Below are 6,014 nucleotides of genomic sequence, written 5' to 3'. Positions count from 1 at the left end.
CTCATCCCTCCTCCGGCCAATCGCAGCTCCTCCAATGCCTGTTTCGGCCCCTCCTGCGATGGCAACATCGGCATAAACGACGAGCGCAGCGCCGCTCGGATTTGGAGCATAACGGCGGCACGGCTCATCCCTCGTAGTGCCACTCGCAGGCTTGGATCCCATGATGGTGGTTTCGAGTATTGCATCTACGTTTATGGCCATCTCCATGGCCTTTGCTGGCTTGCCCATTTGTCCAGTGATGATGAGTGCAAGCAAAGAGGAGAAGCAGTTGATGATGATGATGATGATGATGATGATGGTGGTGGTGGTGGTGGTGGTGGTGATGATGGTTATGCTCATGGTGATGATGATGATGATCATCATCATTTAGCCTTTTGAATCAGGTACTTCTTTGATCTATTTTCTTCAATTCTCATTTTGTCTCTCTTTGTTATTCCTTGTAATTGCTTCTTCTTCTTTTCTTTGTTTTATTCATCTCTTTTATCAACCTCTGCCCTTTTTTGTTGTCCCTTCTCATGAATGATGCGTGTTTGTTTTGGTAGGACTAAACAAGAGTTCTGATTTTGTTTTCTTGCTTTGTCAACTACGAAGTGTATTTTTCAGCTTGATTTTTACACTTTCCATTTGTTGAATTTTGATATTACCCTTGAATATTGAGTCATTGTCATAATAGTTTCTTCCTATCCTAAGTCATGTAATTCCTTTATCCAAAGCTTTGTTGAAGGGCATGATTCATGACTGTAATTGTTACTTGCAATCAACTGAGCCATCATTCGTGCCATGGAAAGGAGGAGCAGTAAGCAACCCTTTTATGTATATATATATATATATATATTAGTTAGTGCATATAGCAAAATCATACCATCATTGCTTAGAAATAGACTTAAACCTAGTGATGACTTTGGGTGGTATTTTACATGTTCAGTTCATCAAGGTAATATATTGTTATTGCGAGAAGCTGCTTAGATAAGAAATATAATATTCTCCATTTACTGACCTAAATGCTTGATTTAGATATGATATTTGCATCAGAAAGATGTAATATAGTGTTCTCCATATTAGTGTTTATGTTTGAAGTGAAACTGTAAGTCAAACTCTCCATGTTCATTTTGGTGAAAGTGAAACATCCCTAAAGTGGTCTTTTATATGCATTATCTTTACACTGAAGTGGTGAACTTAAGAAAGTGAAACTTTCCTTATTTCCTGACAAATGAACTATTAAAGCGGAGGAAGCAGTTTGTTTATTTTAAACAAATTTCTTTGCATGTTGAATCTTTGTTTAATAATATGTATAACTTATCCTGTTTTTGCAAATGCATTTGTCACAGATTCTCGGCATCCTTGATATATGCCGTGCCGGTTGGAATTTCAGAGAGGACTGGATAAAGAATGAATTCACATAGGCAGTAGTAAAAAATACAAAGGCTCATACTATTTGCAAGCACAATATTCACAAATTGTCATCAATTATGGTTATTTTTTTCACTCATTTATATTGCTATATTATATATTATCCCTGTTATCTCAATTGAATGTCAGATAGAAATGTGACATGTAGTTGGTATTGTCAGAGCATAGGCAGAGAACGTTGTCTGTTTGTCACTGCGTTTGTAGTACATTAGTTTACCTTTTGGATTTTCTTTAATCCAAAGCTTAAAAAACCATAAATAATTAAAAAACCATCCAATGTTTTTAGTGCATTAGGTTTAGTTGATGTAACATTGTCTTGGTTTTAAGGTTTTGATAGTTTGTTGATGTTAGGGTTGTGTTGTAGTTACTGTTCACATTTTGGTTCTTTCTTGATGAGAATTTTAATGTTTAGTTGATTCAAGATGGTCTCTGTTTTAAGGTTTTGAGAGTTTCTTAATTAGGGGTTGGGTTTTTGTTGTCATTACTGTTTGAAATTTGATTCTTTCTGGATGGTGGTTTGCTGATGTGAAATTTAAGATTTATTTTGATTCAACATTGTCTTGGTTTTAGGGTTTTGACATTCCTAATACTAGGTTTTGTGTTGTAGTTACTGTTTACAATTTGATTCTTTCTTAATGGTGGTATGCTAATGCAAAATTTAAGGGATAGCTGATTTAACATTGTCTTGGTTTTAGTGTTTTGATAGGTTGTTGATGTTAAGGTTTGCGTTATAGTTACTTTTTGCTATTTGATTCTTTCTTGATGGTGGTTTGTTGATGCGGAATTTAAGGGTTTTTTATTTAACATAGCCTTTGTTTAAAGGTTTTGATAGTTTCTTTTAAAGTTAGGGTTTGTACTGTTGTTAATGTTTGCAATTTGATTCTTTCTTGATGGTGTTTTGTTGATGTGACATTTAAGGTTTGGTTGAGTGAACGTTGTCCTTGTTATAGGTCTTTGATCTTTTGTTATTTATAGTAATTTGATTGAAAGAATCTTGGTTTTATGTGACTGAGGTTGTGGATTTAGGTCTTGTCATAGCAAGAATGGGGGTGCTATTATTTTCTTGGGTTTGGAATTTCTATAGATGTCATCTGGTTTGTGAGGGTGGTTCAAAGAGATTGATTAATAGGAATTTCTTGGGATTGGGTGGGGTATGTACCATTGAATAAAAGGAAATTCTGTTTCCTTTAAGATGTCAATCTGATGTTGTTTAAGATAAGATAATCATAGATTGTTGTTGATTTCATAACGTAGGTGTTTCTATAAGAGGTAAGCTTTAAGACCGAAACTAATGGGATTAATTTTTATTTGCTTAAATATTCCTTAAACATTGTTTTCTTCCTGCATTTTACCATGTCAAATGTTGTGTGCCATGGATCTCATTTTGCATGTGGAGCCTTGCTGATACAGTTGGTATTCTTGTTCATGATTTCTATTATGTTCAAATTTGGAGTTATTATCTGGTAGTTCGGCTGACTGGAAATTTGGGCCTAATCAATTTGTTACAGAGCTTCCCGAGAGTACACCGTGAGTTTACTTATGTGAACAGTTTTATAGATTTTTATAATATTGGGTAGGTGACTGGGTAGTAATGTTAAGGCAGTTGACATGGTTCTTTACTTATGTATTTGTTATTCAATGTTATTCATTGTTGAATGTTGAATGTGAAAAGCTACTACATCAAAGCTCAAAAATATATGGAATTGCAAGTAGTTTAGACTCTAGAGTGAGCATCGTTGAGCCCATAATTTTTATGAAATTTTTGGTTAAGAAATATGAGTGATTAATATGTAACCATCTAATCATACAAATAATATGGCCTTCCCCCGACACACACACACACACACACACACATATATTATTATCTTTTCTTGCTGGTTTCCAATGTATATCATTATACAGTCTCTGTTCGTTGAAATGTATGCTTTTATCGTTATTGGTGGAAAAAAATCTATCTATAAAATTTATAGAAATCTTATCTAAAGTTGCCAATTATTCACCTCTCTACCTCACTTAATGCTTTTAGAATGAAGTGGTTGCCTATTTGTTACTCTGCTAATTCCCTTTACCACCATCTACGATTTTTTTTCTGATGGAAACATTGAAACATGGACTCTATTTCTTTCTGGTGTCACTTCAGTTGGAAAAATTGCTTCACAGGTTATTTCACTGGGCATTTCCTTAATGATAACAATGAAGGGCAACCTCCATTACGGCTGTGCATGGTTTAACAATTGTAGCGATCTTTATTTTATGTATGTTTGTTATTGGTACTTATTTTATCTGTGTGAATCGTTTAACAATTGTGGTGATCTTTATTTTATGTGTGTTTGTTATCGCTACTCATTTTGTCTGTGTGTGTGTGTAATTGATTCATTGTTTTTTCATTTTCACCATGCAAATTATATATGCATTGAAGTAATGCATTTTTGTAGGTTTGCATTGTGAGCTTTCCAAGGACGGGTAGCACATACAAATGTTGGCTATGATGGTATCTAATAGATCCCATGCCCGTTTGTTTGCCAAAGTTTGATAACTGCAATGGTCTAGACTGTCTAGTGGAAGGTGAGTTCCTAACCCATGGTTTTAACATTGACTGTAAATGTGAGTGATCTTGTTGGGTATTTATTTGCAGAATGTTCCATGAGAAAGGGTGGGATTTCCACGTTGGTAGGCTGAGGTTTGCTTTGCATCTTATTCAGGTGTCTCTCTTTCCCTCGCTTGTTCTATATATCTATATATATTATTTTTATTCAGAATGTGAGTGATCTTGTTGGGTATTTATTTGTTTTTTTAACTGTTCAAATACTTTTTTTTTATAAGCATCTCAGTATCTCAATGTCGTGGTCTAGCTATGGCTCACCGGGCACCCAAAGCCCTTATCATCTCTTGAAATAAAACCTAATGCCACCCTGCGGATTCATGATTCAGTGTAGTCCATTAAATTTATTTTTTTTTAAAAAAAAAAAACCAACCAAGATGGAGAGGCCCTCTGAGCGGAAAAGCAAAGCCTAATCTTGGCCTGTTTATATAAAAACAAAAGCTAATCATGGCCTGTTTATGCATTGGCTTGTTTAAAAAACCATCCAATGTTTTTAGTGCATTAGTTTACCTTTTGGATTTATAAATTTTGGGGAAATTATGGTAGTGACGTTTTCTAACTGTGTCTTAATTGTGATCTGGTCAAGTCTGAATGGTATCTAACTTTGTTCTTTCTTTTTACTGAATTGTTAAAGAATGAAAAGACCCTTTTTGAACTCTTATCAGATGGGAAAGACACTATTGAACAAAAATATATTTTACTATCTTATCAGATGGGTTAGCAATATATTTTAAACTAAAAATTTCTTGAGTGAACAAAATTTGCAGCTAATTCCATTTATGTGCTTGTTTTTTTCCCCCTAAAAATTTCTTGTTTCCCTTTGAACAGTAAAAAAACTGTGATTGGTGAACAAAGCTTTGTATGGACCTTATTGATTCGAATGCATTTGGACTCAACTAGAATGATTTTTGCAATATTTTCAACCAATTTATTAAAAATCCATTTGAATTTTCATGAACTTATCCATGCTCAATGAGAAGTTTATTTCTAATGTCTTATCTTATAGCTAGTATGGTTTTTATTTTTTAAATTTTTTTTACCAAAGATTTACATAGTTTGGTAAGTAATAAATGCTTTCTAATTGTTCAACATTGTCTTTTGTTGTGAACTAAAGAAGAATGTAGTTTTTTTATATGAAAAATATATTTTGAACTCTTATCAGATGGATTAGCAATATACTTTTCTGATATTTTCTTGATTTATTTTCCACCATGTTCTCTTTGTATTTCCTAGTTGTTCTTTAGATAAATGAAAAATGATATCAAATGAAAAGAAGACAAATGTATGCGCTCGCTTTATGGACTCATTACCCAGACGTTCATCTTTTGATATAGGAATCATTCATACTCTTGTTTCCTTGTTTCCTTGAACTTGGCTTGCCAAAAAGACTGCTGTCTGAAATGATTGAGAGACAGATGCAAGCAAGTTAGATCAACCTAGTGTTACACATATATAGACTCAAAAAGAGAAATGTAGACCAAACAATCATCAATGTGGAGCTCCTAAACACTGTTACTCGGATGATAAATGGAGAAGTGTGTGATACTGTATATATTTAAATTTAGTTTTTTTGTATAAAAACTAGAATAGCAAATTTTTATAGCCACACAATGATCTATATTGAAGAAAAAAGTTTTTTTTTAAATATACTTATTTTTTTCTTTATTGATATAAATAAGTTTTGTATTGTTGTCATTATAATGACAACAACGACATAGCCACACAGGGGTGGAGCCAGAAATTGCGAAGAGGAGGGGTGAAGTATAAAATAAAAATATTTAATTAACATAATTATTTTTAATTAAAAATTTAAAATAAACACAATATGCATAATATTTAAAACACAAAATAAAAATACCGCAAGATTAATAATAAATTATAGAAAAATATATTTATTGTATTAAAGTTTGGTTTAAAAATAGGTAAATATATTACGACCAGTCTACTGTTAATACTTGAAGGTCTTGGTGTACACGTGTAAGACAGGTGATGGATCCATTTG

General features: G+C 33.0%; 1 long non-coding RNA gene across 1 annotated transcript; it reads left to right on the top strand.

The window, feature by feature from the left end:
- Positions 1-340: 340 nt before the first annotated feature.
- LOC120262333 lies at positions 341-4,556 on the top strand. Its single transcript, XR_005536757.1, has 4 exons — positions 341-383; positions 1,329-1,472; positions 3,846-3,975; positions 4,046-4,556. It is a non-coding gene; the product is annotated as an uncharacterized LOC120262333 (long non-coding RNA).
- Positions 4,557-6,014: the final 1,458 nt, after the last annotated feature.

The sequence above is a fragment of the Dioscorea cayenensis genome, chromosome 5 (assembly GCF_009730915.1).
Source record: "Dioscorea cayenensis subsp. rotundata cultivar TDr96_F1 chromosome 5, TDr96_F1_v2_PseudoChromosome.rev07_lg8_w22 25.fasta, whole genome shotgun sequence".
NCBI classification, from domain to species: Eukaryota; Viridiplantae; Streptophyta; class Magnoliopsida; order Dioscoreales; family Dioscoreaceae; genus Dioscorea; species Dioscorea cayenensis.
This window is presented reverse-complemented; position numbering and strand designations above follow the sequence as displayed.